This window comes from Engraulis encrasicolus, chromosome 15, assembly GCF_034702125.1.
Source record: "Engraulis encrasicolus isolate BLACKSEA-1 chromosome 15, IST_EnEncr_1.0, whole genome shotgun sequence".
Lineage (NCBI taxonomy): Eukaryota > Metazoa > Chordata > Actinopteri > Clupeiformes > Engraulidae > Engraulis > Engraulis encrasicolus.
Genome location: NC_085871.1, coordinates 8,213,569 through 8,225,410, shown reverse-complemented (window position 1 = coordinate 8,225,410; position 11,842 = coordinate 8,213,569). Strand labels below are relative to the sequence as shown.

Here is an 11,842-nt window from a genome sequence, read left to right as displayed (position 1 = left end):
TCTTGTCTCAAAGTGCTTTTTACATTTCTCTGTGTGATGCGCTACACTGCAGACTCCATGTTACAATTTCTTACCCCCATGTCCCAACTAGAGATCGGCACATCCATTCAGGCACTATCTGGCATCTGCACAATAATACAGTAGGCCTAGTCTTGGTGCTATCAGTTAACTGTTCACATGACTAGACATGCAGCTGTATATCAGATGAATTGCTCCCCTTAACAAGAACAAAATAGCTATTTTGCTAACTTATTGCGCTCCTATTCTGAGTAAGAAGGCGTATCTTGGCTGAACACCACACATGAGAGTTGACGCCTCATTTTCAAAGAATTGCGTCAGCGGTGCTGAATAAGCAGTGCCGCGGTCCATAGGCCAACATCAGAAGCCATGACTTCGACAAATCCATTGCCTTCTGTTTTCTGCGCTAATGTAATGATCATGGAAGTAAAATTGTCGAAAATGCTTCAGCAAGATAGGCATTGAAGACGCTTATCCAAAATTCTGGGCACTAGTTTTGGAGCTAGACAGCAAAGGCCATGATACGTCATGCACCGCGCCTGCACACCTGAACTCTCGCGAACATCACTCTTCGGGCACATGACATGTGCATTCGATAACCAAGGGGAAGGTGGGCCTCGTGTACAGGCCACAGCCATGCGACATAACTTTTGTCGACACCGCCTTTTCGACGAAATTAATTTAATATTCACCCATTCATGGTTGGACGAGTGTGGTTGGATTTTCTAGTGTATTGGTTATCCAGGGACCTCGCGCAACGAGGAATTAGCAGTGACTTGGGGACGCTCGTGAGGCTTCCAAAATTAAGGTAAATTCAGATTTAAAACTTCCAGCGGTTTTTCAAATGACTGTGGAAATGTTCGTTTTAATACAGGTAACAGCGTAGTTATAATGCAAGCAGTGACAAGATGTTTGCGCCAATTGTGCTGAAAGAGATATTTTGGAGGCCGCGCAGCGCTTAGGGGAAACGCTGGCAAGATGGCGTAATGGCGGAGGTCAAGTACAAAAGTTGTGTTTTCTCTGGGGTATCACTGGAATGCCACATGTGTCAGACTAGTCTAGCCACATCTAGTTGGCAATTGTTGATTTCACAACGGATTTCCAGTCGCGAGGTATTAAAGGGACAGTTTGGTCAATTTCAACATGCAGTTGTATTGCTCACGCTACCCTTGACTTGTCAGTACCTGGTGATGCCACATTTTTCGGCTCAGCCCTTTCCGAGATATGAGCAATTCTAATGGGGGCAGCGTTTGTTTACATTTTTTAAAAATGAAACATAGGCCAACTCCAAATATTTTCCCAAAAGGTACTGCTGTTTGCTAGTTGTCTGCTGATGTTTTATAACCTTTTGGATGTTTTTGGGAATAAATAAAAATGTTTTTTTGAAATGTAAACAAAGAGCTGCCCCCATTGCAATGACCAGGATCTCGGAAACGGCTGAAGAAGACGAAAAAAAAAATCTCAGGCACTGACAAGTCCAGGGTAGTGTGAGCATTACAACTGCATGTTGAAATTGACCAAACTGTCCCTTTAAGGAAATTGATTGTTGACGTCTGAAACGGTTTCGTGACAGGCTGGAGTGTATCCTAGTGCCATGTCTTCACCAGTCCACACTATGGTTTGTTTTGGTAAAGGCCTCACGCTTGGCCTAGGTAGGCCTTGGGATATGCAAAACCGAGTAGCAGCAATTTCTGAAGTCCTAATCGCATTAAAGCCTTTCAAAAAGGCAGTGTTTTTTTGTGGGCCTATGGTTTCTAGGGAATATAGGGATATTTAACCACTTCGGCGACGCTGTGTCCAGAAGTTGAGACAGTTTAAAATGTATTTTGTGGAGTGAATATAAAATGTGCTGATCAGCAAGTGGTATGCACCATTTCAATTTGTTGTTGTCTTTGCATTTCGCATTTGATTGCGAAAATTATGTTTAAGTTTTGTTTTAGATGCACGTGCACGTTGTTGGGAATATAGGGATATTTAATCACTTTGGCGACGATGTGTTCAGAAGTTGAGTTGAAACATTTTTTTTAGTGAACAGGGAAAACATGCTGATCAGCAAATGTTAGGTATGGTATGCACAATTTTAAACATTTTTTTTTTTCATCGTCTTTGCATTTCGCATTTGATTGCGAATGTAATGCTAGTAAAAGTTTTATTTCCAATGCACGTGCTGCAATACAGTGTTTTGTCACTTGGGGGAGTAAAGCATTACATTACTCAGAGCCGTATGTATATACGGCTCTGACATTACTCCGAGTTGACCTGCGTTGACGCTGTCTGCATTTACACGTCAAGTCAACGCTTCAATTGTGATGGACCCCATCTTCTCTCTGTTGTGCCTTGGACACTTTGTTCTTAGAAGGACTTAAACATTGAAAATGTATTGGGGAAAAATACAAGTTTTTTTTCCTGTTCTCGAAAACGATTTGCTAATGCAGTATTTAGGTAAATATCTTCCTCTTTGATCTGTGGTCCACGTCCATGTAGGCTTACATCGTTTCTGACTTATCATGGATTGGGGTTCACATTTCCCCGAAATAGTTTATGAACAACATACAGCGAACATTAGTGCAAGAATAAATTTAAACTGCAACCTCCGCCCTTGTGAAATGTAGGTCCGTGAACAACCCCCTTGCTTGAGAGGGTAAATCAGTATCGCTTCTCGGCCTTTTGGCTAAGATCAAGTGTAGTATCTGTTCTTATCAGTTTAATATCTGATACGTCCCCTACCCGGGGACCATATATTAAATTGATTTTTGGAACAGGGAGATGGAATAGGGGCTTGCTCCGTCCACTCCACGCATCGACCTGGTATTGCAGTACCTCCAGGAACGGTGCACCCCCCTTTCGCTGTCAATGAAATTGCGCTGATTGAGATACCAAGTGTTATTGTCTTCAGATGGAATACGTGTGCATACTGAACGATCGTTGAATGGAACCGGTTTAGCTCATAATGGAGATAATGCAGATATTTTATTTGGTGCAGCATTAAAACACAATATATAAAACCCAACACGATTCGGATACATCTCCCACCCCTGTTGCTCAAGGAATGTCTCGGGTTTTTTTTTTAATTTTTTTAAGCACATCTCGATTCATTTGATGTGTCGACCCCTTTTCAGTCTCTCATTCACATTATGAAAATCAAGTGAAGTCCAAGGATGCTAAAACTTGAATATCGACATTTGTCCACGAAGGCAAGCGTCTTGGTCTACTTGAATCCCTTGTCACAGACGTTCTACCTAGGAACGTTTCTTTCATGGCTTAGTATCTCTGTGTTGAGGGTTACGTGCTCAATGTTATTCATATAATTGATGCAAACATATTGATTTAATCGATATAAGATTGTTTTGCATGTATAATAATTTCATTTGTAAACAAAAACGCACTTCAAAACTCCAATATCAATGTATCCTTTGAAAAGGGATTGTTGGAAAGTTGTAGCCGGTCGGAATGTTGATGTCGTACCGGAAACTGCATTGTGGTGACCCGGATATGATTTGGACAAAATCAAAATAAAATAAAATGATCATAATAAACGTTGATGAACACAATTTCACTTCACAAGTACACCGATTATTGTATATCTTTTCCTAGCAGCTGTTCAGATAAGCCGCACTACAGAGAGCTTTGAATTGTTCTTGTTCTCGCGGTGTCATGGATTGAATGGGTGTAATGGATACAATGTTGCCAATGCTAGCTGTTTGATCTCCCTTCATAAAGAACTCCCCACTGTATAACGTGTTTGTGTAGGGATAATGTCTCATGAGACGTGTAAACAGCTGGTATGCACTACATCTACAATCCCACTGAGTTTCACTGGCAGCTGAATAAGAGCTTATGGAGTTATGTTGCTGTGTCTGACATAATGTTAGCATATAGGCTATTGTGGAGGTCCATGGTGGTGATCTACCCCCACCCCTTACACTGTTTCATACGTTTAACCTCATTTAAAGTACATTATAGATCAATTCAAGTGTTGACTCAAATAGGTCCATGTTTCTTGTCTTCGTGGCTTTGAAAGCTAGTATTGCAGTGATGCATAATAATAACGGCATTGCCCTCCATGTGAATTGTAGTGAGTAGAATGAGGTCCTGATGGTTGGCAATAGGAAATCATACTTACCTGGCAGGGGAGACACCATGATCATGAAGGTGGTTCACCCAGGGCGAGGTATGGCCATTGCACTTCGGCTATATTGACCTCTGCGAATTCCCCAAATGTGGGAATCTCGACTGCATAATTTGTGGTAGTGGGGGACTGCGTTCGCGCTCTCCCCTGATAACATTGTGGAAAATAAACAGTGATCTAGCAGCTAGAGGAGAAGTGTTGGTGGACATGACATGAGGTGGGATGCCAAACCTAACACTGCATTTGCTATCACTATAGTCTCATTTTGTTCTGTTCAATGGGAATGTTGTTATTTTAAATCCCAAACAATGTGATATTTTGTTTTATTTAGTAGTCTGAGCCTGTCTTTATAAACGTGTTCACAGCCAAAGTGCTGGATGTGCAGTGGGGCATGGCAGTCAGGTCCATGGTTAATTTAGAAACATGATCTTTGGCTAGTGTCTACATTATTCATTGTAGTGGTATACTTTTCTAAAATCCCTCTTCGTGATGAAAGATGCAAACTATATCAAACATAAAGTAGCTTAACTCAGCATTGTGCCCCAAGTTGCAACATGTCACTCACGCACACACGCACGCACACTCCAACTCTCTCTCTCACACACACACAGCTGAGTGCTACAATACATCTTGAAACAGTAGTGCGGGGGTGTCAAACATAAGGCCTGGGGGCAGGATGCGGAACGCCAGATGGTTCAATCTGGACCCAGGCATGTAGAGAAAAAAGAATGTAATGAGTAAATCGCTTGCCCATTACAAAATTTGCTGCAGTTGTCTGAGATTTCAGGTTCTTAATACTTGAACATCACTTGGTGACCTTTTGCAGTCAGTACTCCCGAGATACCTGCTGTTATTCACCTCAAGATGATTGTGTAACAATGTGAGTCCTATATGAAGCAGAAAAGTGCAATATTTTGTTATTATGTCACTGGTCCTGGCCACTTGAGACCAAACAGGCTGTGTGGCCCCTGAACTGTAATGAGTTTGACACTTAATGAATATATTTGGTTTTGGTGTGTTTTTCCGACAGGAAGTGTTATTCTCTTTTCTGCCACATGGGGGAGTAAAGCTTTAACAATAGACATAGTGGTGCTAAATTTAGAACAAGTGTCAATCAAGGCTTCCAATTATGGCAGATACTTTACATCTCCACTGACTGAACTAAAGTTACTTGGTGCTTTGTTGGCCACACATTCAAAGTTAAGAGGTGAATTAAGGTGAAGACAGAATTGATGAAGTGTTGATGCTCTCTGGCTCATGTTAGCCGTTAGCCTAACAGTGTGGGTCCATGAAGACCCACCCCGTATGCCCCTTAGGGGTGTTTAATGTTCTGTAAGGTATATTATATGTGAATTCAAGTGGTGTCTTCAGTAAATCTGGGTTTCCTGTTACCGTGGCTTTGAAACACAATGCTACTTGGATGCACAGTGATATTATCAATGCCCTTCTTGTGAATAGTAGGGAGTTGAATGAGGTCCTGATGGTTGGCAATAGGAAATCATACTTACCTGGCAGGGGAGACACCATGATCAAGAAGGTGGTTCACCTTTGGTGAGGCTCAGCCATTGCACTTCGGCTGTGCTGACCCGAATGAATTCCCCAAATGTGGGAATCTCAACTGCATAATTTGTGGTAGTGGGGGACTGCGTTCGCGCTCTCCCCTGATAACATTGTGGAAAATAAATAGTGATCCAGAGTAGAAGTTGTGGTGGGGATGAAGTGGAATGCCAAATCTAACACTGGATTTTCTATCGCTACAGTCTCATTTTGTTCTTTATATTGGGGATATTCCCTTTTCTCTAGCCTGAACTATTTATTTTACAACTGAAACAATGTAATCATTTGTATTTTGTAGTCTGACACTGTGGAGGGGCATGTGTACACTTTAAGTTGTAACTTCATTTCCTAAATTCCCTCTCTGTGGTTAGGAATGCACATTATTATCCCAAAGACTAAGCTTAAAGGTGCACTGTGTAGGGTGGTGGACAGAGGAGGTATCGCAACTACGCTGCTCATTCAAATCGTGCGGTCTACTGCCAAATTTGATATTTTCATGAATATTTATAAAATGATAAACAAATATTTACTAGTATGACCAAAGTACAGTGAGGTTTCTAGCTAAAAATGTCTGTCTATTTCTGGAAATTCAAAATGGCGGCAATGCAGAACCGTTTTTCCCAGTCATAATGAATACTTAGAATTTGATGGTGGTGCTAAGTATACATACATGAAAAAGGTAACATTTGTGAATGGGCAGTATGAATTCTGGAAATAAACACTACAAATATTACACAGTGCACCTTGAACTCAACATTGTACCCTAAGCTGCAACATGCATCTCTCTCTCTCTCTCTCTCTCTCTCTCTCTCTCTCTCTCTCTCTCTCTCTCTCTCTCTCTCTCTCTCTCTCTCTCTCTCTCTCTGAGTGCTGGGATACATCTTTAACATTTAATGAACATATTTGGTTTTTGGTGTGTTTTTCAGACAGGAAGTGTTATGCTCTTTTCTGCCACATGGGGGAGTAACGCTTTAACATTTGACTCAATGGTGCTGAATTTGGAACCAAAGTCAATCAAGACTCATAATTATGGCATTCCCTCTTCCACACACAATGAAATGACTTAGTGATTTGTTGGCTACACATTATTTGAATTAACTTACAGTGAATGCAGAATGGAGGTAGATAATGGTGTGCCCTTTCTGGTTGCCCAATGTTAGCTTGTTAGCTTTTAGCCTATTGTGGAGGCCCATGGTGTTGATCTACCCCACCCCCTATGCTCCTTCACCATTTTAACCTCATTTGATGTACAATTTAAGTCAATTAAAACGTTGGCTCCAATAGATCTGTGTTTCCTGGTGGCATGGCTTTGAAACCTAGTATTGCAGTGATGCATAATGATAACAGCATTGCCCTTCTTGTGAATTGTAGTGAGTAGAATGAGGTCCTGATGGTTGGCAATAGGAAATCATACTTACCTGGCAGGGGAGACACCATGATCAAGAAGGTGGTTCACCTTTGGTGAGGCTCAGCCATTGCACTTCGGCTGTGCTGACCCGAATGAATTCCCCAAATGTGGGAATCTCAACTGCATAATTTGTGGTAGTGGGGGACTGCGTTCGCGCTCTCCCCTGATAACATTGTGGAAAATAAATAGTGATCTAGAGTAGAAGTTGTGGTGGGGATGAAGTGGAATGCTAAAATGTAACACTGGATTTTGAAATTGCTTGGTGGCGTTTAATTTTTGTAGTTTTTAGAAGAGAGGTTATAACCTTGCCGCAGCATGAAGTAAGTTTATATATCTTTTGTTTTATGTTGTAGTCTCGTAGTCTGAGAAGGTGTTCCCAGCTAAGCTGCAACACATGCAGTGGTGGGGAACTACAATTTGTCAGGTCTATGGTCTGTTAACTTGATCTAGTGGCTACATTGCTCGGTGAAGTTTTTTTTAATGGTGAAACATGAAGACTATTCAAAACAATAACTCAGCATTGTACACCCAGTTGCAACATGCATCTCCACTCACTCACACAGACATACAGCTGTGTGCTAGACTAGTTCTACACCATGACACATTAGTGAATGGTTGTGGTTTATTTTTTTACAGACAGGAAATGCAATGCAGTTTTCTACCACATGGGGAAGTAACGCTTTAACATTGGACACAATGGTGCTTAAAGTTTAAAACAAAAGTTAATCAAGGCTCCCAATTGTGCCAGATTCCCTCTCATACATAGAACTAACTATATTTTGGCTACACATTTGATTTTTAGAGCTCAAGTAAGGTGTATAGTAGGGTAGTATTTGCTTTTAAAAAATGGTTGCCTGTGATTGGCTCCCTCAATACTTTATGGTAATGACTTCTACTATGAAGTTGGTACATACATTGTTTCTGCCTTATTTAGTGTACTATCTTAATACATGCTAGACCAGTTAATTGATGACATAAATCATACTGGTTCCAAATGAATATTTTTTACAACATATTATTAATTGGGGAAAAATGTCTATCCTCCGTCCTTGTGTATTCTACATCTGTGAATCCACCCCTTTTTCCGAGCTGACGGTCAGTATCGCTTCTCGGCCTTTTGGCTAAGATCAAGTGTAGTATCTGTTCTTATCAGTTTAATATCTGATACGTCCCCTACCCGGGGACCATATATTAAATTGATTTTTGGAACAGGGAGATGGAATAGGGGCTTGCTCCGTCCACTCCACGCATCGACCTGGTATTGCAGTACCTCCAGGAACGGTGCACCCCCCTATTGCTGTCAATGGAAATGAGCGACTTAGCAAATGAGGTGATAATGGGGTTACAGATCAGTTGAACAGTTTATTTGAGTGGTTATCAGAGACCCCCCTCTTAATATTTGGTGATATCCAAATGTGTTTTAAAGGGGTGGTTCGCTATTTTAGGCATTAACCCTTTTACTGCCAATGTTATTTTGGTGAAAATGCTCGATTTGGGAATCACATATTCAACAGGCTGTGGCTGGACAGTGGTAACAGATAGAGCCTAACTGTAAATTACAAAAATGTTGAGGAAGACCCAAAGTTTATTTTGGGAGTAAATATGCATACCTAATTAGCATATTATGACGTCATATGGGGCGGCCATTTTGAATTTTTAATTAGTAATGGAAAATATTGATAATTTTCAATAGATTATTGTAGTAAGGTAAGCGTACCCATTAAGCCCACCAAAATCTAAATTTCTTTATTTTTCAATCATCTTCACACAATTTTTTTGTGAAATGATTTCTTAAATAGTAAGATTTACCTCTCTTCTCAATGTTTATCACTGAATTGATGAATATTTCAAAGTACAATATGAAGATTTTTTACGAGAAAAGTGAAAAGTCTGAATGGGCTTAAATGGTACCTTTGGTACCATTTAAGCCCACTTGTGTTCCAAATAAGCTCATATAGTTATTTCTCTATCAAAATACCTGGTGAGATGTGTGAGTTGAGTTTAAACAGTGTAGCCTACATGGCATAAATGGTTTCAGATCAAAATATTCTTCCAAAATGCAAGATTTGCTCAAAAAATAATGCATAAAACCTAATTAAACATTACAGCATCTCTTACTTCATATACTTCATAAAATTCTTCATCCAAACAGAGAAATTTATTTTTTCTTATTGATTATTGTTAGTTCATTACATTACGCCTTTTTGATGTCCCTCAAAAGCACTTTTTATGTCCCTCAAAGGCATTTTTCATTAGCATGCATGCCAACTTGCATGCATTTCAATGGGGTGTACCATTTAAGCCCACCTAGTACCCATTAAGCCCGCCTATACAAAAAGCTATTTTATGGAAATAATCAACTCCACAAAAACATTTCATGATGCATTTCTTTAAAGATCAATGCCAAACAAACTGGAATATGCTTAGAATTCATACCTAACCACCTTAAGTCTTACGGTAGAGTAAGATAAAGATGGTGTGTGGTTGTATCAAGAGAATATCGGCGTTTGCTCGCTCATAAAACACATCTTTCCATTTGAAGGGAAATGCTATAATTTAGTAAAACACTGCATGTATGTATATAAAAATCATTACATTTACCTCTTAGTTCACTAAATATGAAAGTATTTTCAAAATATTTGACTTAAACTAGCTGAAATTCTATGATTTCTGACATGTCCCAAAACAGCAAAGTTTTGGGGCAACTTCTTGTCAGTAGTCTTGAGACTGGGTTCACTTGGACGGGGATAACTCGACGATAAAAAATGTGATTCGTTTGCAATAAAAAACATTTTGTCAGTTACTAAACCCTTTAATTGGATAGGGTGATGAACAACAAAATTCACCTTTTCCCTTTCTTTAAATTGACCTCAAAGTTGAAAGTGGGCTTAAAGGGTACATGGGCTTAATGGGTACGCTTACCTTATTCACGCAGTGTAAATGCAAAATGGCAAAACAATGAGTACAGTATGACATTGCCGCATGGAGAAACTATAGGCCTAGGCCTACGTTTCAGCCATTTGTATTTTGAGAAATAAGGCTACATAACATTTTACCCATGACATGTATAATAGTAGTACACTGTAATTTATATATTTTTTTAAATGCAGTACAGTGAATCATTTCTGTTTACAACACAGTTTCATTAATTTCATTTCATTCGTCCCTCATGCAGGGGTCTATGTAATGAAAAAAACAAAATAGGAGCAGAGATAAGAATTTAAGAGTACTGTGGAATTGTTAACGCATAGACAAAAAGGGTCTAAGAGGGTAGGCTATGCCTTTTCCCCACACACATAGGCATACACATTCTAAATGAGGGGTACTGGTCACAGGGCCAGTTTTTCAAAATTCCTCCCATTAAAAGGGCTGAACAACATATTACACATTTATGTCTATATTCACATTCATTACACGTTCACTTCTATATGCAACCCGATGTCTCCTCTGTCGTGTCAATGAAGGCCTGTCACCTAACTCATTACAGCTGTAAAACAAAGCCTGGGGAGTGTTTTGTTCTCATATGTATTTTATTAATTTCGTTACAAGTTATGGAGAACTCACATACTCGATACAGCAAGTGCCTGGTATGTGTCCTTGTACACTACTGAGATAACCACAATCACTCGTTGGTATATGAACCGTTACTGACACCTTGTGGCAGGAGGTGGAACTACACGATATCACCACATCCCCCTTTCTCTGAAGCATGAAAAACTAAACACATCACAAGTGTCAGTATTTACCTTGGGTAACTTTTCCATTAAACTGCATGGACAACTTATCTCATTATAAGTAGTAGCAACAACATCATAACTCATTCTTGGTATTCAGTTATGTAAAACACAATGGCAAATTACTTACTGCAATTAAACTTAAACATTAATGCCATAACACATAACACATTAACTCATCAACTTTTCTTTTTCATGTCCTCTTCTCCCTGTAAGGTAAGTATCATTAACTCATTTTTTTTTTTACAGGTCAAGTCTCTCAGGTTTCTTGATATTTCTTGCAGATCTTCTTAACTCATTGGCTGCCAGCCATTTTAATAAAAGAGTAACCCAGAGTGCCAGAGATTTTTCAGCATTTTGGGTGTTTTTTGGAGGCTCACAGAAAATTGAGTTCTGTGTCTATGTCAACACCATACCTATCAAAACACAGATTAGACGCTCATCTGTCATCAGAAAAAAACGGTGTCTCTCTACCCCTTTCCGTTCTTTCATAATCATCTGTTGAAAATAAGTGGAATTCGCCAAAATGCTGGTTTCTAGCCAAAAAGCTGAGAAAACGCCATTTGAAGTTGACCTATAATTGCAAGTGTTTTTGCTCATAATGACACCGTCCTAACAACTCCAAACCTATCAGATGCTATTACAGAGTCTCCTGTCATCTGTAGCCAGAACAAAAGATCGTTTGTATGGTCTTTTCAACCTAATAATGTACTGAAATATAATGGGGGTGGGCTTGAAAACAAGAGTGTTTTGGTTTGTTGCTGGCGCGCACAATGGATCATGACAACAGGTGCATGTAACTCATGTGAAATACTAAACTCACAGAAATACTGTCCCTCTGTTTAGCCTGTCGTCCTCTCGTTGGGGAACAAATCAAAGCTGATTTGTTCCCTAACTTCCCTCCTGTACCTGTGAACAGGCAGGCAGGCAGGCAGGCAGCACAACTTAGCTTACTGCTGCTTCTTTGGCAGAGCGGACAATTTGCAGATTGATGAT

General features: G+C 39.8%; 1 protein-coding gene and 5 non-coding genes across 6 annotated transcripts in view; all 6 read left to right on the top strand.

Moving 5' to 3' along the window:
* Positions 1-591: 591 nt before the first annotated feature.
* The window catches only part of LOC134464417 (zinc finger BED domain-containing protein 4-like), a 33,608-nt gene continuing 22,357 nt past the window's right edge, over positions 592-11,842 (top strand). Inside the window, exon 1 of the mRNA XM_063217867.1 lies at positions 592-826. The gene's annotated coding sequence lies outside the window, so the exon portion shown is untranslated. The remainder of the gene's footprint in view (positions 827-11,842) is intronic.
* On the top strand, positions 2,670-2,860 carry LOC134464854 (U2 spliceosomal RNA). Its single transcript, XR_010038060.1, has one exon. It is a non-coding gene; the product is annotated as a U2 spliceosomal RNA (small nuclear RNA).
* LOC134464847 (U1 spliceosomal RNA) lies at positions 4,134-4,297 on the top strand. Its single transcript, XR_010038054.1, has one exon. It is a non-coding gene; the product is annotated as a U1 spliceosomal RNA (small nuclear RNA).
* On the top strand, positions 5,648-5,811 carry LOC134464869 (U1 spliceosomal RNA). Its single transcript, XR_010038074.1, has one exon. It is a non-coding gene; the product is annotated as a U1 spliceosomal RNA (small nuclear RNA).
* On the top strand, positions 7,115-7,278 carry LOC134464857 (U1 spliceosomal RNA). The gene has a single exon (XR_010038063.1). It is a non-coding gene; the product is annotated as a U1 spliceosomal RNA (small nuclear RNA).
* Positions 8,214-8,404, top strand: LOC134464853 (U2 spliceosomal RNA). Its single transcript, XR_010038059.1, has one exon. It is a non-coding gene; the product is annotated as a U2 spliceosomal RNA (small nuclear RNA).